We start from the raw sequence: 27,652 nt of genomic DNA on the forward strand, positions 1-27,652 counted from the left end.
ACATTACATTACATGGCAATGCAATGCACAGTTGCTGAAGTTGAACCAAAATGAGCTTGTCATCTGGCTTCTGCAACTTTTAACATGAAAAATCCAATGAGGAGAAGAAAAGCAAAGCCAAAGAGTCCATCCCAAAATCCGACAAACAAGCAAAATGAACAAAAAGCATTGAATTCAATTCTTTCTGATTTTAGAAACTGCATTAAAGAAGGGGTGCACCGGTCCTGGAGATACTGCAATACCAGGTCAATGCGTGGAGTGGACAGAGCAAGCTCTTTTTCCATCTCCCTGTTCTAAAAATCCATTTAATATATGGTCCCCAGATAGGGGACGTATCAGATATTAAACTGATAAGAACAGATACTACACTTGATCTTAGCCAAAAGGCCGAGAAGCGATAACCAGAATTGGTTTCCGACTACGGTGCCACCCAAGGATTCTGAAAAGTCCATTTGTGGAGATGGCCACCTGGACTCCCGTTAAGAAGACATGCTGTCAACCTCTAGATCCCTCACATGCCTGCACTTTTCGGCTTGCTGCTGCTGCAATCCACGCGTTTTAGATCTGCATAACTCCACCTCTTTTAGCACAGTACCCTCAACCCCCGGCTGTTCCCACCCGCCTCAACACCGTTGGAAGGGAGGAGAACCAATTAAGGCGGGGGGGGGGTGGAACGAGCAGCTGTCTACCCTTAGCAGGAGGGTTGCTGATTAATTACCTCTCCTGCTGCTGCTGCTGCTGGCTGTCCAGCAGCAGACTGAAGGTGGCTGCTGCTGTGCGCAGGTATATAAAGGCTCAGAGCCTATTATGACACGCGCAGCCAGCGTTCCATTGCCACATTCCGTCTACTGCAGGCGGGATACCTGGATGGCTGAATGTCACTGAGAAGCTCACAGAGACCGCCATAAGCAACAGTTTAAAAGAATGCCACAGACTAATCAACCAAACTTTTTGGGTTGGTTTCTCTTTTATAGTCTGCAGGCATTAAATGAAAGAAGTCAGTGTTCCAGCAGAGGGAGACAACGCTTCAGAAAAGGCATTGTAGCAAACCAAAAAAGAAATTTTAAGCGCAGCAGAGTAACCAGCTCACATACCTGTTAGCTCAGGTGAGTTTAAAAGGCTGCTGTTGATAACAAGGGCATTTGCTAAATAGATGGTGTGTGTGCAACAATATACTGAAAGGTCAATTATATTGTGCAGCTTATCTCACCACCTGTAGTTATTTAGGTGAAAGCTCCAAAATGCTTGCCTAATATGTCTGTTTATCCAAAAGGAAGTATAGAGGGAGAGCTAGATAGATAGCATTGCATTACATTACATTACATGGCAATGCAATGCACAGTTGCTGAAGTTGAACCAAAATGAGCTTGTCATCTGGCTTCTGCAACTTTTAACATGAAAAATCCAATGAGGAGAAGAAAAGCAAAGCCAAAGAGTCCATCCCAAAATCCGACAAACAAGCAAAATGAACAAAAAGCATTGAATTCAATTCTTTCTGATTTTAGAAACTGCATTAAAGAAGGGGTGCACCGGTCCTGGAGATACTGCAATACCAGGTCAATGCGTGGAGTGGACAGAGCAAGCTCTTTTTCCATCTCCCTGTTCTAAAAATCCATTTAATATATGGTCCCCAGATAGGGGACGTATCAGATATTAAACTGATAAGAACAGATACTACACTTGATCTTAGCCAAAAGGCCGAGAAGCGATAACCAGAATTGGTTTCCGACTACGGTGCCACCCAAGGATTCTGAAAAGTCCATTTGTGGAGATGGCCACCTGGACTCCCGTTAAGAAGACATGCTGTCAACCTCTAGATCCCTCACATGCCTGCACTTTTCGGCTTGCTGCTGCTGCAATCCACGCGTTTTAGATCTGCATAACTCCACCTCTTTTAGCACAGTACCCTCAACCCCCGGCTGTTCCCACCCGCCTCAACACCGTTGGAAGGGAGGAGAACCAATTAAGGCGGGGGGGGGGGGTGGAACGAGCAGCTGTCTACCCTTAGCAGGAGGGTTGCTGATTAATTACCTCTCCTGCTGCTGCTGCTGCTGGCTGTCCAGCAGCAGACTGAAGGTGGCTGCTGCTGTGCGCAGGTATATAAAGGCTCAGAGCCTATTATGACACGCGCAGCCAGCGTTCCATTGCCACATTCCGTCTACTGCAGGCGGGATACCTGGATGGCTGAATGTCACTGAGAAGCTCACAGAGACCGCCATAAGCAACAGTTTAAAAGAATGCCACAGACTAATCAACCAAACTTTTTGGGTTGGTTTCTCTTTTATAGTCTGCAGGCATTAAATGAAAGAAGTCAGTGTTCCAGCAGAGGGAGACAACGTTTCAGAAAAGGCATTGTAGCAAACCAAAAAAGAAATTTTAAGCGCAGCAGAGTAACCAGCTCACATACCTGTTAGCTCAGGTGAGTTTAAAAGGCTGCTGTTGATAACAAGGGCATTTGCTAAATAGATGGTGTGTGTGCAACAATATACTGAAAGGTCAATTATATTGTGCAGCTTATCTCACCACCTGTAGTTATTTAGGTGAAAGCTCCAAAATGCTTGCCTAATATGTCTGTTTATCCAAAAGGAAGTATAGAGGGAGAGCTAGATAGATAGCATTGCATTACATTACATTACATGGCAATGCAATGCACAGTTGCTGAAGTTGAACCAAAATGAGCTTGTCATCTGGCTTCTGCAACTTTTAACATGAAAAATCCAATGAGGAGAAGAAAAGCAAAGCCAAAGAGTCCATCCCAAAATCCGACAAACAAGCAAAATGAACAAAAAGCATTGAATTCAATTCTTTCTGATTTTAGAAACTGCATTAAAGAAGGGGTGCACCGGTCCTGGAGATACTGCAATACCAGCTCAATGCAAGGAGTGGACAGAGCAAGCTCTTTTTCCATCTCCCTGTTCTAAAAATCCATTTAATATATGGTCCCCAGATAGGGGACGTATCAGATATTAAACTGATAAGAACAGATACTACACTTGATCTTAGCCAAAAGGCCGAGAAGCGATAACCAGAATTGGTTTCCGACTACGGTGCCACCCAAGGATTCTGAAAAGTCCATTTGTGGAGGTGGCCACCTGGACTCCCGTTAAGAAGACATGCTGTCAACCTCTAGATCCCTCACATGCCTGCACTTTTCGGCTTGCTGCTGCTGCAATCCACGCGTTTTAGATCTGCATAACTCCACCTCTTTTAGCACAGTACCCTCAACCCCCGGATGTTCCCACCCGCCTCAACACCGTTGGAAGGGAGGAGAACCAATTAAGGCGGGGGGGGGGGTGGAACGAGCAGCTGTCTACCCTTAGCAGGAGGGTTGCTGATTAATTACCTCTCCTGCTGCTGCTGCTGCTGGCTGTCCAGCAGCAGACTGAAGGTGGCTGCTGCTGTGCGCAGGTATATAAAGGCTCAGAGCCTATTATGACACGCGCAGCCAGCGTTCCATTGCCACATTCCGTCTACTGCAGGCGGGATACCTGGATGGCTGAATGTCACTGAGAAGCTCACAGAGACCGCCATAAGCAACAGTTTAAAAGAATGCCACAGACTAATCAACCAAACTTTTTGGGTTGGTTTCTCTTTTATAGTCTGCAGGCATTAAATGAAAGAAGTCAGTGTTCCAGCAGAGGGAGACAACGTTTCAGAAAAGGCATTGTAGCAAACCAAAAAAGAAATTTTAAGCGCAGCAGAGTAACCAGCTCACATACCTGTTAGCTCAGGTGAGTTTAAAAGGCTGCTGTTGATAACAAGGGCATTTGCTAAATAGATGGTGTGTGTGCAACAATATACTGAAAGGTCAATTATATTGTGCAGCTTATCTCACCACCTGTAGTTATTTAGGTGAAAGCTCCAAAATGCTTGCCTAATATGTCTGTTTATCCAAAAGGAAGTATAGAGGGAGAGCTAGATAGATAGCATTGCATTACATTACATTACATGGCAATGCAATGCACAGTTGCTGAAGTTGAACCAAAATGAGCTTGTCATCTGGCTTCTGCAACTTTTAACATGAAAAATCCAATGAGGAGAAGAAAAGCAAAGCCAAAGAGTCCATCCCAAAATCCGACAAACAAGCAAAATGAACAAAAAGCATTGAATTCAATTCTTTCTGATTTTAGAAACTGCATTAAAGAAGGGGTGCACCGGTCCTGGAGATACTGCAATACCAGGTCAATGCGTGGAGTGGACAGAGCAAGCTCTTTTTCCATCTCCCTGTTCTAAAAATCCATTTAATATATGGTCCCCAGATAGGGGACGTATCAGATATTAAACTGATAAGAACAGATACTACACTTGATCTTAGCCAAAAGGCCGAGAAGCGATAACCAGAATTGGTTTCCGACTACGGTGCCACCCAAGGATTCTGAAAAGTCCATTTGTGGAGATGGCCACCTGGACTCCCGTTAAGAAGACATGCTGTCAACCTCTAGATCCCTCACATGCCTGCACTTTTCGGCTTGCTGCTGCTGCAATCCACGCGTTTTAGATCTGCATAACTCCACCTCTTTTAGCACAGTACCCTCAACCCCCAGCTGTTCCCACCCGCCTCAACACCGTTGGAAGGGAGGAGAACCAATTAAGGCGGGGGGGGGTGGAACGAGCAGCTGTCTACCCTTAGCAGGAGGGTTGCTGATTAATTACCTCTCCTGCTGCTGCTGGTGCTGGCTGTCCAGCAGCAGACTGAAGGTGGCTGCTGCTGTGCGCAGGTATATAAAGGCTCAGAGCCTATTATGACACGCGCAGCCAGCGTTCCATTGCCACATTCCGTCTACTGCAGGCGGGATACCTGGATGGCTGAATGTCACTGAGAAGCTCACAGAGACCGCCATAAGCAACAGTTTAAAAGAATGCCACAGACTAATCAACCAAACTTTTTGGGTTGGTTTCTCTTTTATAGTCTGCAGGCATTAAATGAAAGAAGTCAGTGTTCCAGCAGAGGGAGACAACGTTTCAGAAAAGGCATTGTAGCAAACCAAAAAAGAAATTTTAAGCGCAGCAGAGTAACCAGCTCACATACCTGTTAGCTCAGGTGAGTTTAAAAGGCTGCTGTTGATAACAAGGGCATTTGCTAAATAGATGGTGTGTGTGCAACAATATACTGAAAGGTCAATTATATTGTGCAGCTTATCTCACCACCTGTAGTTATTTAGGTGAAAGCTCCAAAATGCTTGCCTAATATGTCTGTTTATCCAAAAGGAAGTATAGAGGGAGAGCTAGATAGATAGCATTGCATTACATTACATTACATGGCAATGCAATGCACAGTTGCTGAATTTGAACCAAAATGAGCTTGTCATCTGGCTTCTGCAACTTTTAACATGAAAAATCCAATGAGGAGAAGAAAAGCAAAGCCAAAGAGTCCATCCCAAAATCCGACAAACAAGCAAAATGAACAAAAAGCATTGAATTCAATTCTTTCTGATTTTAGAAACTGCATTAAAGAAGGGGTGCACCGGTCCTGGAGATACTGCAATACCAGGTCAATGCGTGGAGTGGACAGAGCAAGCTCTTTTTCCATCTCCCTGTTCTAAAAATCCATTTAATATATGGTCCCCAGATAGGGGACGTATCAGATATTAAACTGATAAGAACAGATACTACACTTGATCTTAGCCAAAAGGCCGAGAAGCGATAACCAGAATTGGTTTCCGACTACGGTGCCACCCAAGGATTCTGAAAAGTCCATTTGTGGAGATGGCCACCTGGACTCCCGTTAAGAAGACATGCTGTCAACCTCTAGATCCCTCACATGCCTGCACTTTTCGGCTTGCTGCTGCTGCAATCCACGCGTTTTAGATCTGCATAACTCCACCTCTTTTAGCACAGTACCCTCAACCCCCGGCTGTTCCCACCCGCCTCAACACCGTTGGAAGGGAGGAGAACCAATTAAGGCGGGGGGGGGGGGTGGAACGAGCAGCTGTCTACCCTTAGCAGGAGGGTTGCTGATTAATTACCTCTCCTGCTGCTGCTGCTGCTGGCTGTCCAGCAGCAGACTGAAGGTGGCTGCTGCTGTGCGCAGGTATATAAAGGCTCAGAGCCTATTATGACACGCGCAGCCAGCGTTCCATTGCCACATTCCGTCTACTGCAGGCGGGATACCTGGATGGCTGAATGTCACTGAGAAGCTCACAGAGACCGCCATAAGCAACAGTTTAAAAGAATGCCACAGACTAATCAACCAAACTTTTTGGGTTGGTTTCTCTTTTATAGTCTGCAGGCATTAAATGAAAGAAGTCAGTGTTCCAGCAGAGGGAGACAACGTTTCAGAAAAGGCATTGTAGCAAACCAAAAAAGAAATTTTAAGCGCAGCAGAGTAACCAGCTCACATACCTGTTAGCTCAGGTGAGTTTAAAAGGCTGCTGTTGATAACAAGGGCATTTGCTAAATAGATGGTGTGTGTGCAACAATATACTGAAAGGTCAATTATATTGTGCAGCTTATCTCACCACCTGTAGTTATTTAGGTGAAAGCTCCAAAATGCTTGCCTAATATGTCTGTTTATCCAAAAGGAAGTATAGAGGGAGAGCTAGATAGATAGCATTGCATTACATTACATTACATGGCAATGCAATGCACAGTTGCTGAAGTTGAACCAAAATGAGCTTGTCATCTGGCTTCTGCAACTTTTAACATGAAAAATCCAATGAGGAGAAGAAAAGCAAAGCCAAAGAGTCCATCCCAAAATCCGACAAACAAGCAAAATGAACAAAAAGCATTGAATTCAATTCTTTCTGATTTTAGAAACTGCATTAAAGAAGGGGTGCACCGGTCCTGGAGATACTGCAATACCAGGTCAATGCGTGGAGTGGACAGAGCAAGCTCTTTTTCCATCTCCCTGTTCTAAAAATCCATTTAATATATGGTCCCCAGATAGGGGACGTATCAGATATTAAACTGATAAGAACAGATACTACACTTGATCTTAGCCAAAAGGCCGAGAAGCGATAACCAGAATTGGTTTCCGACTACGGTGCCACCCAAGGATTCTGAAAAGTCCATTTGTGGAGACGGCCACCTGGACTCCCGTTAAGAAGACATGCTGTCAACCTCTAGATCCCTCACATGCCTGCACTTTTCTGCTTGCTGCTGCTGCAATCCACGCGTTTTAGATCTGCATAACTCCACCTCTTTTAGCACAGTACCCTCAACCCCCGGCTGTTCCCACCCGCCTCAACACCGTTGGAAGGGAGGAGAACCAATTAAGGCGGGGGGGGGGTGGAACGAGCAGCTGTCTACCCTTAGCAGGAGGGTTGCTGATTAATTACCTCTCCTGCTGCTGCTGCTGCTGGCTGTCCAGCAGCAGACTGAAGGTGGCTGCTGCTGTGCGCAGGTATATAAAGGCTCAGAGCCTATTATGACACGCGCAGCCAGCGTTCCATTGCCACATTCCGTCTACTGCAGGCGGGATACCTGGATGGCTGAATGTCACTGAGAAGCTCACAGAGACCGCCATAAGCAACAGTTTAAAAGAATGCCACAGACTAATCAACCAAACTTTTTGGGTTGGTTTCTCTTTTATAGTCTGCAGGCATTAAATGAAAGAAGTCAGTGTTCCAGCAGAGGGAGACAACGTTTCAGAAAAGGCATTGTAGCAAACCAAAAAAGAAATTTTAAGCGCAGCAGAGTAACCAGCTCACATACCTGTTAGCTCAGGTGAGTTTAAAAGGCTGCTGTTGATAACAAGGGCATTTGCTAAATAGATGGTGTGTGTGCAACAATACACTGAAAGGTCAATTATATTGTGCAGCTTATCTCACCACCTGTAGTTATTTAGGTGAAAGCTCCAAAATGCTTGCCTAATATGTCTGTTTATCCAAAAGGAAGTATAGAGGGAGAGCTAGATAGATAGCATTGCATTACATTACATTACATGGCAATGCAATGCACAGTTGCTGAAGTTGAACCAAAATGAGCTTGTAATCTGGCTTCTGCAACTTTTAACATGAAAAATCCAATGAGGAGAAGAAAAGCAAAGCCAAAGAGTCCATCCCAAAATCCGACAAACAAGCAAAATGAACAAAAAGCATTGAATTCAATTCTTTCTGATTTTAGAAACTGCATTAAAGAAGGGGTGCACCGGTCCTGGAGATACTGCAATACCAGGTCAATGCGTGGAGTGGACAGAGCAAGCTCTTTTTCCATCTCCCTGTTCTAAAAATCCATTTAATATATGGTCCCCAGATAGGGGACGTATCAGATATTAAACTGATAAGAACAGATACTACACTTGATCTTAGCCAAAAGGCCGAGAAGCGATAACCAGAATTGGTTTCCGACTACGGTGCCACCCAAGGATTCTGAAAAGTCCATTTGTGGAGATGGCCACCTGGACTCCCGTTAAGAAGACATGCTGTCAACCTCTAGATCCCTCACATGCCTGCACTTTTCGGCTTGCTGCTGCTGCAATCCACGCGTTTTAGATCTGCATAACTCCACCTCTTTTAGCACAGTACCCTCAACCCCCGGCTGTTCCCACCCGCCTCAACACCGTTGGAAGGGAGGAGAACCAATTAAGGTGGGGGGGGGGGTGGAACGAGCAGCTGTCTACCCTTAGCAGGAGGGTTGCTGATTAATTACCTCTCCTGCTGCTGCTGCTGCTGGCTGTCCAGCAGCAGACTGAAGGTGGCTGCTGCTGTGCGCAGGTATATAAAGGCTCAGAGCCTATTATGACACGCGCAGCCAGCGTTCCATTGCCACATTCCGTCTACTGCAGGCGGGATACCTGGATGGCTGAATGTCACTGAGAAGCTCACAGAGACCGCCATAAGCAACAGTTTAAAAGAATGCCACAGACTAATCAACCAAACTTTTTGGGTTGGTTTCTCTTTTATAGTCTGCAGGCATTAAATGAAAGAAGTCAGTGTTCCAGCAGAGGGAGACAACGTTTCAGAAAAGGCATTGTAGCAAACCAAAAAAGAAATTTTAAGCGCAGCAGAGTAACCAGCTCACATACCTGTTAGCTCAGGTGAGTTTAAAAGGCTGCTGTTGATAACAAGGGCATTTGCTAAATAGATGGTGTGTGTGCAACAATATACTGAAAGGTCAATTATATTGTGCAGCTTATCTCACCACCTGTAGTTATTTAGGTGAAAGCTCCAAAATGCTTGCCTAATATGTCTGTTTATCCAAAAGGAAGTATAGAGGGAGAGCTAGATAGATAGCATTGCATTACATTACATTACATGGCAATGCAATGCACAGTTGCTGAAGTTGAACCAAAATGAGCTTGTCATCTGGCTTCTGCAACTTTTAACATGAAAAATCCAATGAGGAGAAGAAAAGCAAAGCCAAAGAGTCCATCCAAAAATCCGACAAACAAGCAAAATGAACAAAAAGCATTGAATTCAATTCTTTCTGATTTTAGAAACTGCATTAAAGAAGGGGTGCACCGGTCCTGGAGATACTGCAATACCAGGTCAATGCGTGGAGTGGACAGAGCAAGCTCTTTTTCCATCTCCCTGTTCTAAAAATCCATTTAATATATGGTCCCCAGATAGGGGACGTATCAGATATTAAACTGATAAGAACAGATACTACACTTGATCTTAGCCAAAAGGCCGAGAAGCGATAACCAGAATTGGTTTCCGACTACGGTGCCACCCAAGGATTCTGAAAAGTCCATTTGTGGAGATGGCCACCTGGACTCCCGTTAAGAAGACATGCTGTCAACCTCTAGATCCCTCACATGCCTGCACTTTTCGGCTTGCTGCTGCTGCAATCCACGCGTTTTAGATCTGCATAACTCCACCTCTTTTAGCACAGTACCCTCAACCCCCGGCTGTTTCCACCCGCCTCAACACCGTTGGAAGGGAGGAGAACCAATTAAGGCGGGGGGGGGGGTGAAACGAGCAGCTGTCTACCCTTAGCAGGAGGGTTGCTGATTAATTACCTCTCCTGCTGCTGCTGCTGCTGGCTGTCCAGCAGCAGACTGAAGGTGGCTGCTGCTGTGCGCAGGTATATAAAGGCTCAGAGCCTATTATGACACGCGCAGCCAGCGTTCCATTGCCACATTCCGTCTACTGCAGGCGGGATACCTGGATGGCTGAATGTCACTGAGAAGCTCACAGAGACCGCCATAAGCAACAGTTTAAAAGAATGCCACAGACTAATCAACCAAACTTTTTGGGTTGGTTTCTCTTTTATAGTCTGCAGGCATTAAATGAAAGAAGTCAGTGTTCCAGCAGAGGGAGACAACGTTTCAGAAAAGGCATTGTAGCAAACCAAAAAAGAAATTTTAAGCGCAGCAGAGTAACCAGCTCACATACCTGTTAGCTCAGGTGAGTTTAAAAGGCTGCTGTTGATAACAAGGGCATTTGCTAAATAGATGGTGTGTGTGCAACAATATACTGAAAGGTCAATTATATTGTGCAGCTTATCTCACCACCTGTAGTTATTTAGGTGAAAGCTCCAAAATGCTTGCCTAATATGTCTGTTTATCCAAAAGGAAGTATAGAGGGAGAGCTAGATAGATAGCATTGCATTACATTACATTACATGGCAATGCAATGCACAGTTGCTGAAGTTGAACCAAAATGAGCTTGTCATCTGGCTTCTGCAACTTTTAACATGAAAAATCCAATGAGGAGAAGAAAAGCAAAGCCAAAGAGTCCATCCCAAAATCCGACAAACAAGCAAAATGAACAAAAAGCATTGAATTCAATTCTTTCTGATTTTAGAAACTACATTAAAGAAGGGGTGCACCGGTCCTGGAGATACTGCAATACCAGGTCAATGCGTGGAGTGGACAGAGCAAGCTCTTTTTCCATCTCCCTGTTCTAAAAATCCATTTAATATATGGTCCCCAGATAGGGGACGTATCAGATATTAAACTGATAAGAACAGATACTACACTTGATCTTAGCCAAAAGGCCGAGAAGCGATAACCAGAATTGGTTTCCGACTACGGTGCCACCCAAGGATTCTGAAAAGTCCATTTGTGGAGATGGCCACCTGGACTCCCGTTAAGAAGACATGCTGTCAACCTCTAGATCCCTCACATGCCTGCACTTTTCGGCTTGCTGCTGCTGCAATCCACGCATTTTAGATCTGCATAACTCCACCTCTTTTAGCACAGTACCCTCAACCCCCGGCTGTTCCCACCCGCCTCAACACCGTTGGAAGGGAGGAGAACCAATTAAGGCGGGGGGGGGGTGGAACGAGCAGCTGTCTACCCTTAGCAGGAGGGTTGCTGATTAATTACCTCTCCTGCTGCTGCTGCTGGCTGTCCAGCAGCAGACTGAAGGTGGCTGCTGCTGTGCGCAGGTATATAAAGGCTCAGAGCCTATTATGACACGCGCAGCCAGCGTTCCATTGCCACATTCCGTCTACTGCAGGCGGGATACCTGGATGGCTGAATGTCACTGAGAAGCTCACAGAGACCGCCATAAGCAACAGTTTAAAAGAATGCCACAGACTAATCAACCAAACTTTTTGGGTTGGTTTCTCTTTTATAGTCTGCAGGCATTAAATGAAAGAAGTCAGTGTTCCAGCAGAGGGAGACAACGTTTCAGAAAAGGCATTGTAGCAAACCAAAAAAGAAATTTTAAGCGCAGCAGAGTAACCAGCTCACATACCTGTTAGCTCAGGTGAGTTTAAAAGGCTGCTGTTGATAACAAGGGCATTTGCTAAATAGATGGTGTGTGTGCAACAATATACTGAAAGGTCAATTATATTGTGCAGCTTATCTCACCACCTGTAGTTATTTAGGTGAAAGCTCCAAAATGCTTGCCTAATATGTCTGTTTATCCAAAAGGAAGTATAGAGGGAGAGCTAGATAGATAGCATTGCATTACATTACATTACATGGCAATGCAATGCACAGTTGCTGAAGTTGAACCAAAATGAGCTTGTCATCTGGCTTCTGCAACTTTTAACATGAAAAATCCAATGAGGAGAAGAAAAGCAAAGCCAAAGAGTCCATCCCAAAATCCGACAAACAAGCAAAATGAACAAAAAGCATTGAATTCAATTCTTTCTGATTTTAGAAACTGCATTAAAGAAGGGGTGCACCGGTCCTGGAGATACTGCAATACCAGGTCAATGCGTGGAGTGGACAGAGCAAGCTCTTTTTCCATCTCCCTGTTCTAAAAATCCATTTAATTTATGGTCCCCAGATAGGGGACGTATCAGATATTAAACTGATAAGAACAGATACTACACTTGATCTTAGCCAAAAGGCCGAGAAGCGATAACCAGAATTGGTTTCCGACTACGGTGCCACCCAAGGATTCTGAAAAGTCCATTTGTGGAGATGGCCACCTGGACTCCCGTTAAGAAGACATGCTGTCAACCTCTAGATCCCTCACATGCCTGCACTTTTCGGCTTGCTGCTGCTGCAATCCACGCGTTTTAGATCTGCATAACTCCACCTCTTTTAGCACAGTACCCTCAACCCCCGGCTGTTCCCACCCGCCTCAACACCGTTGGAAGGGAGGAGAACCAATTAAGGCGGGGGGGGGGGTGGAACGAGCAGCTGTCTACCCTTAGCAGGAGGGTTGCTGATTAATTACCTCTCCTGCTGCTGCTGCTGCTGGCTGTCCAGCAGCAGACTGAAGGTGGCTGCTGCTGTGCGCAGGTATATAAAGGCTCAGAGCCTATTATGACACGCGCAGCCAGCGTTCCATTGCCACATTCCGTCTACTGCAGGCGGGATACCTGGATGGCTGAATGTCACTGAGAAGCTCACAGAGACCGCCATAAGCAACAGTTTAAAAGAATGCCACAGACTAATCAACCAAACTTTTTGGGTTGGTTTCTCTTTTATAGTCTGCAGGCATTAAATGAAAGAAGTCAGTGTTCCAGCAGAGGGAGACAACGTTTCAGAAAAGGCATTGTAGCAAACCAAAAAAGAAATTTTAAGCGCAGCAGAGTAACCAGCTCACATACCTGTTAGCTTAGGTGAGTTTAAAAGGCTGCTGTTGATAACAAGGGCATTTGCTAAATAGATGGTGTGTGTGCAACAATATACTGAAAGGTCAATTATATTGTGCAGCTTATCTCACCACCTGTAGTTATTTAGGTGAAAGCTCCAAAATGCTTGCCTAATATGTCTGTTTATCCAAAAGGAAGTATAGAGGGAGAGCTAGATAGATAGCATTGCATTACATTACATTACATGGCAATGCAATGCACAGTTGCTGAAGTTGAACCAAAATGAGCTTGTCATCTGGCTTCTGCAACTTTTAACATGAAAAATCCAATGAGGAGAAGAAAAGCAAAGCCAAAGAGTCCATCCCAAAATCCGACAAACAAGCAAAATGAACAAAAAGCATTGAATTCAATTCTTTCTGATTTTAGAAACTGCATTAAAGAAGGGGTGCACCGGTCCTGGAGATACTGCAATACCAGGTCAATGCGTTGAGTGGACAGAGCAAGCTCTTTTTCCATCTCCCTGTTCTAAAAATCCATTTAATATATGGTCCCCAGATAGGGGACGTATCAGATATTAAACTGATAAGAACAGATACTACACTTGATCTTAGCCAAAAGGCCGAGAAGCGATAACCAGAATTGGTTTCCGACTACGGTGCCACCCAAGGATTCTGAAAAGTCCATTTGTGGAGATGGCCACCTGGACTCGCGTTAAGAAGACATGCTGTCAACCTCTAGATCCCTCACATGCCTGCACTTTTCGGCTTGCTGCTGCTGCAATCCACGCGTTTTAGATCTGCATAACTCCACCTCTTTTAGCACAGTACCCTCAACCCCCGGCTGTTCCCACCCGCCTCAACACCGTTGGAAGGGAGGAGAACCAATTAAGGCGGGGGGGGGGTGGAACGAGCAGCTGTCTACCCTTAGCAGGAGGGTTGCTGATTAATTACCTCTCCTGCTGCTGCTGCTGCTGGCTGTCCAGCAGCAGACTGAAGGTGGCTGCTGCTGTGCGCAGGTATATAAAGGCTCAGAGCCTATTATGACACGCGCAGCCAGCGTTCCATTGCCACATTCCGTCTACTGCAGGCGGGATACCTGGATGGCTGAATGTCACTGAGAAGCTCACAGAGACCGCCATAAGCAACAGTTTAAAAGAATGCCACAGACTAATCAACCAAACTTTTTGGGTTGGTTTCTCTTTTATAGTCTGCAGGCATTAAATGAAAGAAGTCAGTGTTCCAGCAGAGGGAGACAACGTTTCAGAAAAGGCATTGTAGCAAACCAAAAAAGAAATTTTAAGCGCAGCAGAGTAACCAGCTCACATACCTGTTAGCTCAGGTGAGTTTAAAAGGCTGCTGTTGATAACAAGGGCATTTGCTAAATAGATGGTGTGTGTGCAACAATATACTGAAAGGTCAATTATATTGTGCAGCTTATCTCACCACCTGTAGTTATTTAGGTGAAAGCTCCAAAATGCTTGCCTAATATGTCTGTTTATCCAAAAGGAAGTATAGAGGGAGAGCTAGATAGATAGCATTGCATTACATTACATTACATGGCAATGCAATGCACAGTTGCTGAAGTTGAACCAAAATGAGCTTGTCATCTGGCTTCTGCAACTTTTAACATGAAAAATCCAATGAGGAGAACAAAAGCAAAGCCAAAGAGTCCATCCCAAAATCCGACAAACAAGCAAAATGAACAAAAAGCATTGAATTCAATTCTTTCTGATTTTAGAAACTGCATTAAAGAAGGGGTGCACCGGTCCTGGAGATACTGCAATACCAGGTCAATGCGTGGAGTGGACAGAGCAAGCTCTTTTTCCATCTCCCTGTTCTAAAAATCCATTTAATATATGGTCCCCAGATAGGGGACGTATCAGATATTAAACTGATAAGAACAGATACTACACTTGATCTTAGCCAAAAGGCCGAGAAGCGATAACCAGAATTGGTTTCCGACTACGGTGCCACCCAAGGATTCTGAAAAGTCCATTTGTGGAGATGGCCACCTGGACTCCCGTTAAGAAGACATGCTGTCAACCTCTAGATCCCTCACATGCCTGCACTTTTCGGCTTGCTGCTGCTGCAATCCACGCGTTTTAGATCTGCATAACTCCACCTCTTTTAGCACAGTACCCTCAACCCCCGGCTGTTCCCACCCGCCAAAACACCGTTGGAAGGGAGGAGAACCAATTAAGGCGGGGGGGGGGTGGAACGAGCAGCTGTCTACCCTTAGCAGGAGGGTTGCTGATTAATTACCTCTCCTGCTGCTGCTGCTGCTGGCTGTCCAGCAGCAGACTGAAGGTGGCTGCTGCTGTGCGCAGGTATATAAAGGCTCAGAGCCTATTATGACACGCGCAGCCAGCGTTCCATTGCCACATTCCGTCTACTGCAGGCGGGATACCTGGATGGCTGAATGTCACTGAGAAGCTCACAGAGACCGCCATAAGCAACAGTTTAAAAGAATGCCACAGACTAATCAACCAAACTTTTTGGGTTGGTTTCTCTTTTATAGTCTGCAGGCATTAAATGAAAGAAGTCAGTGTTCCAGCAGAGGGAGACAACGTTTCAGAAAAGGCATTGTAGCAAACCAAAAAAGAAATTTTAAGCGCAGCAGAGTAACCAGCTCACATACCTGTTAGCTCAGGTGAGTTTAAAAGGCTGCTGTTGATAACAAGGGCATTTGCTAAATAGATGGTGTGTGTGCAACAATATACTGAAAGGTCAATTATATTGTGCAGCTTATCTCACCACCTGTAGTTATTTAGGTGAAAGCTCCAAAATGCTTGCCTAATATGTCTGTTTATCCAAAAGGAAGTATAGAGGGAGAGCTAGATAGATAGCATTGCATTACATTACATTACATGGCAATGCAATGCACAGTTGCTGAAGTTGAACCAAAATGAGCTTGTCATCTGGCTTCTGCAACTTTTAACATGAAAAATCCAATGAGGAGAAGAAAAGCAAAGCCAAAGAGTCCATCCCAAAATCCGACAAACAAGCAAAATGAACAAAAAGCATTGAATTCAATTCTTTCTGATTTTAGAAACTGCATTAAAGAAGGGGTGCACCGGTCCTGAAGATACTGCAATACCAGATCAATGCGTGGAGTGGACAGAGCAAGCTCTTTTTCCATCTCCCTGTTCTAAAAATCCATTTAATATATGGTCCCCAGATAGGGGACGTATCAGATATTAAACTGATAAGAACAGATACTACACTTGATCTTAGCCAAAAGGCCGAGAAGCGATAACCAGAATTGGTTTCTGACTACGGTGCCACCCAAGGATTCTGAAAAGTCCATTTGTGGAGATGGCCACCTGGACTCCCGTTAAGAAGACATGCTGTCAACCTCTAGATCCCTCACATGCCTGCACTTTTCGGCTTGCTGCTGCTGCAATCCACGCGTTTTAGATCTGCATAACTCCACCTCTTTTAGCACAGTACCCTCAACCCCCGGCTGTTCCCACCCGCCTCAACACCGTTGGAAGGGAGGAGAACCAATTAAGGCGGGGGGGGGTGGAACGAGCAGCTGTCTACCCTTAGCAGGAGGGTTGCTGATTAATTACCTCTCCTGCTGCTGCTGCTGCTGGCTGTCCAGCAGCAGACTGAAGGTGGCTGCTGCTGTGCGCAGGTATATAAAGGCTCAGAGCCTATTATGACACGCGCAGCCAGCGTTCCATTGCCACATTCCGTCTACTGCAGGCGGGATACCTGGATGGCTGAATGTCACTGAGAAGCTCACAGAGACCGCCATAAGCAACAGTTTAAAAGAATGCCACAGACTAATCAACCAAACTTTTTGGGTTGGTTTCTCTTTTATAGTCTGCAGGCATTAAATGAAAGAAGTCAGTGTTCCAGCAGAGGGAGACAACGTTTCAGAAAAGGCATTGTAGCAAACCAAAAAAGAAATTTTAAGCGCAGCAGAGTAACCAGCTCACATACCTGTTAGCTTAGGTGAGTTTAAAAGGCTGCTGTTGATAACAAGGGCATTTGCTAAATAGATGGTGTGTGTGCAACAATATACTGAAAGGTCAATTATATTGTGCAGCTTATCTCACCACCTGTAGTTATTTAGGTGAAAGCTCCAAAATGCTTGCCTAATATGTCTGTTTATCCAAAAGGAAGTATAGAGGGAGAGCTAGATAGATAGCATTGCATTACATTACATTACATGGCAATGCAATGCACAGTTGCTGAAGTTGAACCAAAATGAGCTTGTCATCTGGCTTCTGCAACTTTTAACATGAAAAATCCAATGAGGAGAAGAAAAGCAAAGCCAAAGAGTCCATCCCAAAATCCGACAAACAAGCAAAATGAACAAAAAGCATTGAATTCAATTCTTTCTGATTTTAGAAACTGCATTAAAGAAGGGGTGCACCGGTCCTGGAGATACTGCAATACCAGGTCAATGCGTTGAGTGGACAGAGCAAGCTCTTTTTCCATCTCCCTGTTCTAAAAATCCATTTAATATATGGTCCCCAGATAGGGGACGTATCAGATATTAAACTGATAAGAACAGATACTACACTTGATCTTAGCCAAAAGGCCGAGAAGCGATAACCAGAATTGGTTTCCGACTACGGTGCCACCCAAGGATTCTGAAAAGTCCATTTGTGGAGATGGCCACCTGGACTCGCGTTAAGAAGACATGCTGTCAACCTCTAGATCCCTCACATGCCTGCACTTTTCGGCTTGCTGCTGCTGCAATCCACGCGTTTTAGATCTGCATAACTCCACCTCTTTTAGCACAGTACCCTCAACCCCCGGCTGTTCCCACCCGCCTCAACACCGTTGGAAGGGAGGAGAACCAATTAAGGCGGGGGGGGGGTGGAACGAGCAGCTGTCTACCCTTAGCAGGAGGGTTGCTGATTAATTACCTCTCCTGCTGCTGCTGCTGCTGGCTGTCCAGCAGCAGACTGAAGGTGGCTGCTGCTGTGCGCAGGTATATAAAGGCTCAGAGCCTATTATGACACGCGCAGCCAGCGTTCCATTGCCACATTCCGTCTACTGCAGGCGGGATACCTGGATGGCTGAATGTCACTGAGAAGCTCACAGAGACCGCCATAAGCAACAGTTTAAAAGAATGCCACAGACTAATCAACCAAACTTTTTGGGTTGGTTTCTCTTTTATAGTCTGCAGGCATTAAATGAAAGAAGTCAGTGTTCCAGCAGAGGGAGACAACGTTTCAGAAAAGGCATTGTAGCAAACCAAAAAAGAAATTTTAAGCGCAGCAGAGTAACCAGCTCACATACCTGTTAGCTCAGGTGAGTTTAAAAGGCTGCTGTTGATAACAAGGGCATTTGCTAAATAGATGGTGTGTGTGCAACAATATACTGAAAGGTCAATTATATTGTGCAGCTTATCTCACCACCTGTAGTTATTTAGGTGAAAGCTCCAAAATGCTTGCCTAATATGTCTGTTTATCCAAAAGGAAGTATAGAGGGAGAGCTAGATAGATAGCATTGCATTACATTACATTACATGGCAATGCAATGCACAGTTGCTGAAGTTGAACCAAAATGAGCTTGTCATCTGGCTTCTGCAACTTTTAACATGAAAAATCCAATGAGGAGAACAAAAGCAAAGCCAAAGAGTCCATCCCAAAATCCGACAAACAAGCAAAATGAACAAAAAGCATTGAATTCAATTCTTTCTGATTTTAGAAACTGCATTAAAGAAGGGGTGCACCGGTCCTGGAGATACTGCAATACCAGGTCAATGCGTGGAGTGGACAGAGCAAGCTCTTTTTCCATCTCCCTGTTCTAAAAATCCATTTAATATATGGTCCCCAGATAGGGGACGTATCAGATATTAAACTGATAAGAACAGATACTACACTTGATCTTAGCCAAAAGGCCGAGAAGCGATAACCAGAATTGGTTTCCGACTACGGTGCCACCCAAGGATTCTGAAAAGTCCATTTGTGGAGATGGCCACCTGGACTCCCGTTAAGAAGACATGCTGTCAACCTCTAGATCCCTCACATGCCTGCACTTTTCGGCTTGCTGCTGCTGCAATCCACGCGTTTTAGATCTGCATAACTCCACCTCTTTTAGCACAGTACCCTCAACCCCCGGCTGTTCCCACCCGCCAAAACACCGTTGGAAGGGAGGAGAACCAATTAAGGCGGGGGGGGGGTGGAACGAGCAGCTGTCTACCCTTAGCAGGAGGGTTGCTGATTAATTACCTCTCCTGCTGCTGCTGCTGCTGGCTGTCCAGCAGCAGACTGAAGGTGGCTGCTGCTGTGCGCAGGTATATAAAGGCTCAGAGCCTATTATGACACGCGCAGCCAGCGTTCCATTGCCACATTCCGTCTACTGCAGGCGGGATACCTGGATGGCTGAATGTCACTGAGAAGCTCACAGAGACCGCCATAAGCAACAGTTTAAAAGAATGCCACAGACTAATCAACCAAACTTTTTGGGTTGGTTTCTCTTTTATAGTCTGCAGGCATTAAATGAAAGAAGTCAGTGTTCCAGCAGAGGGAGACAACGTTTCAGAAAAGGCATTGTAGCAAACCAAAAAAGAAATTTTAAGCGCAGCAGAGTAACCAGCTCACATACCTGTTAGCTCAGGTGAGTTTAAAAGGCTGCTGTTGATAACAAGGGCATTTGCTAAATAGATGGTGTGTGTGCAACAATATACTGAAAGGTCAATTATATTGTGCAGCTTATCTCACCACCTGTAGTTATTTAGGTGAAAGCTCCAAAATGCTTGCCTAATATGTCTGTTTATCCAAAAGGAAGTATAGAGGGAGAGCTAGATAGATAGCATTGCATTACATTACATTACATGGCAATGCAATGCACAGTTGCTGAAGTTGAACCAAAATGAGCTTGTCATCTGGCTTCTGCAACTTTTAACATGAAAAATCCAATGAGGAGAAGAAAAGCAAAGCCAAAGAGTCCATCCCAAAATCCGACAAACAAGCAAAATGAACAAAAAGCATTGAATTCAATTCTTTCTGATTTTAGAAACTGCATTAAAGAAGGGGTGCACCGGTCCTGAAGATACTGCAATACCAGATCAATGCGTGGAGTGGACAGAGCAAGCTCTTTTTCCATCTCCCTGTTCTAAAAATCCATTTAATATATGGTCCCCAGATAGGGGACGTATCAGATATTAAACTGATAAGAACAGATACTACACTTGATCTTAGCCAAAAGGCCGAGAAGCGATAACCAGAATTGGTTTCTGACTACGGTGCCACCCAAGGATTCTGAAAAGTCCATTTGTGGAGATGGCCACCTGGACTCCCGTTAAGAAGACATGCTGTCAACCTCTAGATCCCTCACATGCCTGCACTTTTCGGCTTGCTGCTGCTGCAATCCACGCGTTTTAGATCTGCATAACTCCACCTCTTTTAGCACAGTACCCTCAACCCCCGGCTGTTCCCACCCGCCTCAACACCGTTGGAAGGGAGGAGAACCAATTAAGGCGGGGGGGGGGGTGGAACGAGCAGCTGTCTACCCTTAGCAGGAGGGTTGCTGATTAATTACCTCTCCTGCTGCTGCTGCTGCTGGCTGTCCAGCAGCAGACTGAAGGTGGCTGCTGCTGTGCGCAGGTATATAAAGGCTCAGAGCCTATTATGACACGCGCAGCCAGCGTTCCATTGCCACATTCCGTCTACTGCAGGCGGGATACCTGGATGGCTGAATGTCACTGAGAAGCTCACAGAGACCGCCATAAGCAACAGTTTAAAAGAATGCCACAGACTAATCAACCAAACTTTTTGGGTTGGTTTCTCTTTTATAGTCTGCAGGCATTAAATGAAAGAAGTCAGTGTTCCAGCAGAGGGAGACAACGTTTCAGAAAAGGCATTGTAGCAAACCAAAAAAGAAATTTTAAGCGCAGCAGAGTAACCAGCTCACATACCTGTTAGCTTAGGTGAGTTTAAAAGGCTGCTGTTGATAACAAGGGCATTTGCTAAATAGATGGTGTGTGTGCAACAATATACTGAAAGGTCAATTATATTGTGCAGCTTATCTCACCACCTGTAGTTATTTAGGTGAAAGCTCCAAAATGCTTGCCTAATATGTCTGTTTATCCAAAAGGAAGTATAGAGGGAGAGCTAGATAGATAGCATTGCATTACATTACATTACATGGCAATGCAATGCACAGTTGCTGAAGTTGAACCAAAATGAGCTTGTCATCTGGCTTCTGCAACTTTTAACATGAAAAATCCAATGAGGAGAAGAAAAGCAAAGCCAAAGAGTCCATCCCAAAATCCGACAAACAAGCAAAATGAACAAAAAGCATTGAATTCAATTCTTTCTGATTTTAGAAACTGCATTAAAGAAGGGGTGCACCGGTCCTGGAGATACTGCAATACCAGGTCAATGCGTTGAGTGGACAGAGCAAGCTCTTTTTCCATCTCCCTGTTCTAAAAATCCATTTAATATATGGTCCCCAGATAGGGGACGTATCAGATATTAAACTGATAAGAACAGATACTACACTTGATCTTAGCCAAAAGGCCGAGAAGCGATAACCAGAATTGGTTTCCGACTACGGTGCCACCCACGGATTCTGAAAAGTCCATTTGTGGAGATGGCCACCTGGACTCGCGTTAAGAAGACATGCTGTCAACCTCTAGATCCCTCACATGCCTGCACTTTTCGGCTTGCTGCTGCTGCAATCCACGCGTTTTAGATCTGCATAACTCCACCTCTTTTAGCACAGTACCCTCAACCCCCGGCTGTTCCCACCCGCCTCAACACCGTTGGAAGGGAGGAGAACCAATTAAGGCGGGGGGGGGGTGGAACGAGCAGCTGTCTACCCTTAGCAGGAGGGTTGCTGATTAATTACCTCTCCTGCTGCTGCTGCTGCTGGCTGTCCAGCAGCAGACTGAAGGTGGCTGCTGCTGTGCGCAGGTATATAAAGGCTCAGAGCCTATTATGACACGCGCAGCCAGCGTTCCATTGCCACATTCCGTCTACTGCAGGCGGGATACCTGGATGGCTGAATGTCACTGAGAAGCTCACAGAGACCGCCATAAGCAACAGTTTAAAAGAATGCCACAGACTAATCAACCAAACTTTTTGGGTTGGTTTCTCTTTTATAGTCTGCAGGCATTAAATGAAAGAAGTCAGTGTTCCAGCAGAGGGAGACAACGTTTCAGAAAAGGCATTGTAGCAAACCAAAAAAGAAATTTTAAGCGCAGCAGAGTAACCAGCTCACATACCTGTTAGCTCAGGTGAGTTTAAAAGGCTGCTGTTGATAACAAGGGCATTTGCTAAATAGATGGTGTGTGTGCAACAATATACTGAAAGGTCAATTATATTGTGCAGCTTATCTCACCACCTGTAGTTATTTAGGTGAAAGCTCCAAAATGCTTGCCTAATATGTCTGTTTATCCAAAAGGAAGTATAGAGGGAGAGCTAGATAGATAGCATTGCATTACATTACATTACATGGCAATGCAATGCACAGTTGCTGAAGTTGAACCAAAATGAGCTTGTCATCTGGCTTCTGCAACTTTTAACATGAAAAATCCAATGAGGAGAACAAAAGCAAAGCCAAAGAGTCCATCCCAAAATCCGACAAACAAGCAAAATGAACAAAAAGCATTGAATTCAATTCTTTCTGATTTTAGAAACTGCATTAAAGAAGGGGTGCACCGGTCCTGGAGATACTGCAATACCAGGTCAATGCGTGGAGTGGACAGAGCAAGCTCTTTTTCCATCTCCCTGTTCTAAAAATCCATTTAATATATGGTCCCCAGATAGGGGACGTATCAGATATTAAACTGATAAGAACAGATACTACACTTGATCTTAGCCAAAAGGCCGAGAAGCGATAACCAGAATTGGTTTCCGACTACGGTGCCACCCAAGGATTCTGAAAAGTCCATTTGTGGAGATGGCCACCTGGACTCCCGTTAAGAAGACATGCTGTCAACCTCTAGATCCCTCACATGCCTGCACTTTTCGGCTTGCTGCTGCTGCAATCCACGCGTTTTAGATCTGCATAACTCCACCTCTTTTAGCACAGTACCCTCAACCCCCGGCTGTTCCCACCCGCCAAAACACCGTTGGAAGGGAGGAGAACCAATTAAGGCGGGGGGGGGGGTGGAACGAGCAGCTGTCTACCCTTAGCAGGAGGGTTGCTGATTAATTACCTCTCCTGCTGCTGCTGCTGCTGGCTGTCCAGCAGCAGACTGAAGGTGGCTGCTGCTGTGCGCAGGTATATAAAGGCTCAGAGCCTATTATGACACGCGCAGCCAGCGTTCCATTGCCACATTCCGTCTACTGCAGGCGGGATACCTGGATGGCTGAATGTCACTGAGAAGCTCACAGAGACCGCCATAAGCAACAGTTTAAAAGAATGCCACAGACTAATCAACCAAACTTTTTGGGTTGGTTTCTCTTTTATAGTCTGCAGGCATTAAATGAAAGAAGTCAGTGTTCCAGCAGAGGGAGACAACGTTTCAGAAAAGGCATTGTAGCAAACCAAAAAAGAAATTTTAAGCGCAGCAGAGTAACCAGCTCACATACCTGTTAGCTCAGGTGAGTTTAAAAGGCTGCTGTTGATAACAAGGGCATTTGCTAAATAGATGGTGTGTGTGCAACAATATACTGAAAGGTCAATTATATTGTGCAGCTTATCTCACCACCTGTAGTTATTTAGGTGAAAGCTCCAAAATGCTTGCCTAATATGTCTGTTTATCCAAAAGGAAGTATAGAGGGAGAGCTAGATAGATAGCATTGCATTACATTACATTACATGGCAATGCAATGCACAGTTGCTGAAGTTGAACCAAAATGAGCTTGTCATCTGGCTTCTGCAACTTTTAACATGAAAAATCCAATGAGGAGAAGAAAAGCAAAGCCAAAGAGTCCATCCCAAAATCCGACAAACAAGCAAAATGAACAAAAAGCATTGAATTCAATTCTTTCTGATTTTAGAAACTGCATTAAAGAAGGGGTGCACCGGTCCTGAAGATACTGCAATACCAGATCAATGCGTGGAGTGGACAGAGCAAGCTCTTTTTCCATCTCCCTGTTCTAAAAATCCATTTAATATATGGTCCCCAGATAGGGGACGTATCAGATATTAAACTGATAAGAACAGATACTACACTTGATCTTAGCCAAAAGGCCGAGAAGCGATAACCAGAATTGGTTTCCGACTACGGTGCCACCCAAGAATTCTGAAAAGTCCATTTGTGGAGATGGCCACCTGGACTCCCGTTAAGAAGACATGCTGTCAACCTCTAGATCCCTCACATGCCTGCACTTTTCGGCTTGCTGCTGCTGCAATCCACGCGTTTTAGATCTGCATAACTCCACCTCTTTTAGCACAGTACCCTCAACCCCTGGCTGTTCCCACCCGCCTCAACACCGTTGGAAGGGAGGAGAACCAATTAAGGCGGGGGGGGGGGGTGGAACGAGCAGCTGTCTACCCTTAGCAGGAGGGTTGCTGATTAATTACCTCTCCTGCTGCTGCTGCTGCTGGCTGTCCAGCAGCAGACTGAAGGTGGCTGCTGCTGTGCGCAGGTATATAAAGGCTCAGAGCCTATTATGACACGCGCAGCCAGCGTTCCATTGCCACATTCCGTCTACTGCAGGCGGGATACCTGGATGGCTGAATGTCACTGAGAAGCTCACAGAGACCGCCATAAGCAACAGTTTAAAAGAATGCCACAGACTAATCAACCAAACTTTTTGGGTTGGTTTCTCTTTTATAGTCTGCAGGCATTAAATGAAAGAAGTCAGTGTTCCAGCAGAGGGAGACAACGTTTCAGAAAAGGCATTGTAGCAAACCAAAAAAGAAATTTTAAGCGCAGCAGAGTAACCAGCTCACATACCTGTTAGCTCAGGTGAGTTTAAAAGGCTGCTGTTGATAACAAGGGCATTTGCTAAATAGATGGTGTGTGTGCAACAATATACTGAAAGGTCAATTATATTGTGCAGCTTATCTCACCACCTGTAGTTATTTAGGTGAAAGCTCCAAAATGCTTGCCTAATATGTCTGTTTATCCAAAAGGAAGTATAGAGGGAGAGCTAGATAGATAGCATTGCATTACATTACATTACATGGCAATGCAATGCACAGTTGCTGAAGTTGAACCAAAATGAGCTTGTCATCTGGCTTCTGCAACTTTTAACATGAAAAATCCAATGAGGAGAAGAAAAGCAAAGCCAAAGAGTCCATCCCAAAATCCGACAAACAAGCAAAATGAACAAAAAGCATTGAATTCAATTCTTTCTGATTTTAGAAACTGCATTAAAGAAGGGGTGCACCGGTCCTGGAGATACTGCAATACCAGGTCAATGCGTGGAGTGGACAGAGCAAGCTCTTTTTCCATCTCCCTGTTCTAAAAATCCATTTAATATATGGTCCCCAGATAGGGGACGTATCAGATATTAAACTGATAAGAACAGATACTACACTTGATCTTAGCCAAAAGGCCGAGAAGCGATAACCAGAATTGGTTTCCGACTACGGTGCCACCCAAGGATTCTGAAAAGTCCATTTGTGGAGATGGCCACCTGGACTCCCGTTAAGAAGACATGCTGTCAACCTCTAGATCCCTCACATGCCTGCACTTTTCGGCTTGCTGCTGCTGCAATCCACGCGTTTTAGATCTGCATAACTCCACCTCTTTTAGCACAGTACCCTCAACCCCCGGCTGTTCCCACCCGCCAAAACACCGTTGGAAGGGAGGAGAACCAATTAAGGCGGGGGGGGGGGTGGAACGAGCAGCTGTCTACCCTTAGCAGGAGGGTTGCTGATTAATTACCTCTCCTGCTGCTGCTGCTGCTGGCTGTCCAGCAGCAGACTGAAGGTGGCTGCTGCTGTGCGCAGGTATATAAAGGCTCAGAGCCTATTATGACACGCGCAGCCAGCGTTCCATTGCCACATTCCGTCTACTGCAGGCGGGATACCTGGATGGCTGAATGTCACTGAGAAGCTCACAGAGACCGCCATAAGCAACAGTTTAAAAGAATGCCACAGACTAATCAACCAAACTTTTTGGGTTGGTTTCTCTTTTATAGTCTGCAGGCATTAAATGAAAGAAGTCAGTGTTCCAGCAGAGGGAGACAACGTTTCAGAAAAGGCATTGTAGCAAACCAAAAAAGAAATTTTAAGCGCAGCAGAGTAACCAGCTCACATACCTGTTAGCTCAGGTGAGTTTAAAAGGCTGCTGTTGATAACAAGGGCATTTGCTAAATAGATGGTGTGTGTGCAACAATATACTGAAAGGTCAATTATATTGTGCAGCTTATCTCACCACCTGTAGTTATTTAGGTGAAAGCTCCAAAATGCTTGCCTAATATGTCTGTTTATCCAAAAGGAAGTATAGAGGGAGAGCTAGATAGATAGCATTGCATTACATTACATTACATGGCAATGCAATGCACAGTTGCTGAAGTTGAACCAAAATGAGCTTGTCATCTGGCTTCTGCAACTTTTAACATGAAAAATCCAATGAGGAGAAGAAAAGCAAAGCCAAAGAGTCCATCCCAAAATCCGACAAACAAGCAAAATGAACAAAAAGCATTGAATTCAATTCTTTCTGATTTTAGAAACTGCATTAAAGAAGGGGTGCACCGGTCCTGAAGATACTGCAATACCAGATCAATGCGTGGAGTGGACAGAGCAAGCTCTTTTTCCATCTCCCTGTTCTAAAAATCCATTTAATATATGGTCCCCAGATAGGGGACGTATCAGATATTAAACTGATAAGAACAGATACTACACTTGATCTTAGCCAAAAGGCCGAGAAGCGATAACCAGAATTGGTTTCCGACTACGGTGCCACCCAAGAATTCTGAAAAGTCCATTTGTGGAGATGGCCACCTGGACTCCCGTTAAGAAGACATGCTGTCAACCTCTAGATCCCTCACATGCCTGCACTTTTCGGCTTGCTGCTGCTGCAATCCACGCGTTTTAGATCTGCATAACTCCACCTCTTTTAGCACAGTACCCTCAACCCCTGGCTGTTCCCACCCGCCTCAACACCGTTGGAAGGGAGGAGAACCAATTAAGGCGGGGGGGGGGGGTGGAACGAGCAGCTGTCTACCCTTAGCAGGAGGGTTGCTGATTAATTACCTCTCCTGCTGCTGCTGCTGCTGGCTGTCCAGCAGCAGACTGAAGGTGGCTGCTGCTGTGCGCAGGTATATAAAGGCTCAGAGCCTATTATGACACGCGCAGCCAGCGTTCCATTGCCACATTCCGTCTACTGCAGGCGGGATACCTGGATGGCTGAATGTCACTGAGAAGCTCACAGAGACCGCCATAAGCAACAGTTTAAAAGAATGCCACAGACTAATCAACCAAACTTTTTGGGTTGGTTTCTCTTTTATAGTCTGCAGGCATTAAATGAAAGAAGTCAGTGTTCCAGCAGAGGGAGACAACGTTTCAGAAAAGGCATTGTAGCAAACCAAAAAAGAAATTTTAAGCGCAGCAGAGTAACCAGCTCACATACCTGTTAGCTCAGGTGAGTTTAAAAGGCTGCTGTTGATAACAAGGGCATTTGCTAAATAGATGGTGTGTGTGCAACAATATACTGAAAGGTCAATTATATTGTGCAGCTTATCTCACCACCTGTAGTTATTTAGGTGAAAGCTCCAAAATGCTTGCCTAATATGTCTGTTTATCCAAGAGGAAGTATAGAGGGAGAGCTAGATAGATAGCATTGCATTACATTACATTACATGGCAATGCAATGCACAGTTGCTGAAGTTGAACCAAAATGAGCTTGTCATCTGGCTTCTGCAACTTTTAACATGAAAAATCCAATGAGGAGAAGAAAA

At 45.0% G+C, this 27,652-nt stretch overlaps 21 non-coding genes across 21 annotated transcripts; all 21 read right to left on the reverse strand.

Annotated features, from left to right (window-relative positions):
* Positions 1-208: 208 nt before the first annotated feature.
* LOC141189364 (U2 spliceosomal RNA) lies at positions 209-399 on the reverse strand. Its single transcript, XR_012263427.1, has one exon. It is a non-coding gene; the product is annotated as a U2 spliceosomal RNA (small nuclear RNA).
* A 1,120-nt stretch (positions 400-1,519) lies between these two features.
* Positions 1,520-1,710, reverse strand: LOC141189365 (U2 spliceosomal RNA). The gene has a single exon (XR_012263428.1). It is a non-coding gene; the product is annotated as a U2 spliceosomal RNA (small nuclear RNA).
* Positions 1,711-2,832: 1,122 nt separating this feature from the next.
* Positions 2,833-3,023, reverse strand: LOC141185395 (U2 spliceosomal RNA). Its single transcript, XR_012260062.1, has one exon. It is a non-coding gene; the product is annotated as a U2 spliceosomal RNA (small nuclear RNA).
* A 1,121-nt stretch (positions 3,024-4,144) lies between these two features.
* On the reverse strand, positions 4,145-4,335 carry LOC141189366 (U2 spliceosomal RNA). The gene has a single exon (XR_012263429.1). It is a non-coding gene; the product is annotated as a U2 spliceosomal RNA (small nuclear RNA).
* Positions 4,336-5,454: 1,119 nt separating this feature from the next.
* Positions 5,455-5,645, reverse strand: LOC141189367 (U2 spliceosomal RNA). The gene has a single exon (XR_012263430.1). It is a non-coding gene; the product is annotated as a U2 spliceosomal RNA (small nuclear RNA).
* Positions 5,646-6,767: 1,122 nt separating this feature from the next.
* On the reverse strand, positions 6,768-6,958 carry LOC141189369 (U2 spliceosomal RNA). Its single transcript, XR_012263431.1, has one exon. It is a non-coding gene; the product is annotated as a U2 spliceosomal RNA (small nuclear RNA).
* Positions 6,959-8,078: 1,120 nt separating this feature from the next.
* On the reverse strand, positions 8,079-8,269 carry LOC141189371 (U2 spliceosomal RNA). The gene has a single exon (XR_012263433.1). It is a non-coding gene; the product is annotated as a U2 spliceosomal RNA (small nuclear RNA).
* Positions 8,270-9,390: 1,121 nt separating this feature from the next.
* LOC141189372 (U2 spliceosomal RNA) lies at positions 9,391-9,581 on the reverse strand. Its single transcript, XR_012263434.1, has one exon. It is a non-coding gene; the product is annotated as a U2 spliceosomal RNA (small nuclear RNA).
* Positions 9,582-10,702: 1,121 nt separating this feature from the next.
* Positions 10,703-10,893, reverse strand: LOC141189373 (U2 spliceosomal RNA). Its single transcript, XR_012263435.1, has one exon. It is a non-coding gene; the product is annotated as a U2 spliceosomal RNA (small nuclear RNA).
* Positions 10,894-12,010: 1,117 nt separating this feature from the next.
* On the reverse strand, positions 12,011-12,201 carry LOC141184098 (U2 spliceosomal RNA). Its single transcript, XR_012258885.1, has one exon. It is a non-coding gene; the product is annotated as a U2 spliceosomal RNA (small nuclear RNA).
* A 1,121-nt stretch (positions 12,202-13,322) lies between these two features.
* Positions 13,323-13,513, reverse strand: LOC141185360 (U2 spliceosomal RNA). The gene has a single exon (XR_012260030.1). It is a non-coding gene; the product is annotated as a U2 spliceosomal RNA (small nuclear RNA).
* Positions 13,514-14,633: 1,120 nt separating this feature from the next.
* On the reverse strand, positions 14,634-14,824 carry LOC141189374 (U2 spliceosomal RNA). Its single transcript, XR_012263436.1, has one exon. It is a non-coding gene; the product is annotated as a U2 spliceosomal RNA (small nuclear RNA).
* Positions 14,825-15,944: 1,120 nt separating this feature from the next.
* Positions 15,945-16,135, reverse strand: LOC141185144 (U2 spliceosomal RNA). The gene has a single exon (XR_012259834.1). It is a non-coding gene; the product is annotated as a U2 spliceosomal RNA (small nuclear RNA).
* Positions 16,136-17,254: 1,119 nt separating this feature from the next.
* Positions 17,255-17,445, reverse strand: LOC141185361 (U2 spliceosomal RNA). Its single transcript, XR_012260031.1, has one exon. It is a non-coding gene; the product is annotated as a U2 spliceosomal RNA (small nuclear RNA).
* A 1,120-nt stretch (positions 17,446-18,565) lies between these two features.
* Positions 18,566-18,756, reverse strand: LOC141189375 (U2 spliceosomal RNA). The gene has a single exon (XR_012263437.1). It is a non-coding gene; the product is annotated as a U2 spliceosomal RNA (small nuclear RNA).
* A 1,120-nt stretch (positions 18,757-19,876) lies between these two features.
* On the reverse strand, positions 19,877-20,067 carry LOC141185146 (U2 spliceosomal RNA). The gene has a single exon (XR_012259835.1). It is a non-coding gene; the product is annotated as a U2 spliceosomal RNA (small nuclear RNA).
* Positions 20,068-21,188: 1,121 nt separating this feature from the next.
* LOC141185362 (U2 spliceosomal RNA) lies at positions 21,189-21,379 on the reverse strand. Its single transcript, XR_012260032.1, has one exon. It is a non-coding gene; the product is annotated as a U2 spliceosomal RNA (small nuclear RNA).
* A 1,120-nt stretch (positions 21,380-22,499) lies between these two features.
* LOC141189376 (U2 spliceosomal RNA) lies at positions 22,500-22,690 on the reverse strand. The gene has a single exon (XR_012263438.1). It is a non-coding gene; the product is annotated as a U2 spliceosomal RNA (small nuclear RNA).
* A 1,121-nt stretch (positions 22,691-23,811) lies between these two features.
* LOC141185147 (U2 spliceosomal RNA) lies at positions 23,812-24,002 on the reverse strand. Its single transcript, XR_012259836.1, has one exon. It is a non-coding gene; the product is annotated as a U2 spliceosomal RNA (small nuclear RNA).
* A 1,122-nt stretch (positions 24,003-25,124) lies between these two features.
* Positions 25,125-25,315, reverse strand: LOC141189377 (U2 spliceosomal RNA). Its single transcript, XR_012263439.1, has one exon. It is a non-coding gene; the product is annotated as a U2 spliceosomal RNA (small nuclear RNA).
* Positions 25,316-26,436: 1,121 nt separating this feature from the next.
* On the reverse strand, positions 26,437-26,627 carry LOC141185148 (U2 spliceosomal RNA). Its single transcript, XR_012259837.1, has one exon. It is a non-coding gene; the product is annotated as a U2 spliceosomal RNA (small nuclear RNA).
* Between the last annotated feature and the right edge of the window lie 1,025 nt (positions 26,628-27,652).

The sequence above is a fragment of the Phyllobates terribilis genome, unplaced genomic scaffold (genome assembly GCF_046119375.1).
Source record: "Phyllobates terribilis strain yellow unplaced genomic scaffold, ASM4611937v1 Scaffold_40__1_contigs__length_11209783, whole genome shotgun sequence".
Lineage (NCBI taxonomy): Eukaryota > Metazoa > Chordata > Amphibia > Anura > Dendrobatidae > Phyllobates > Phyllobates terribilis.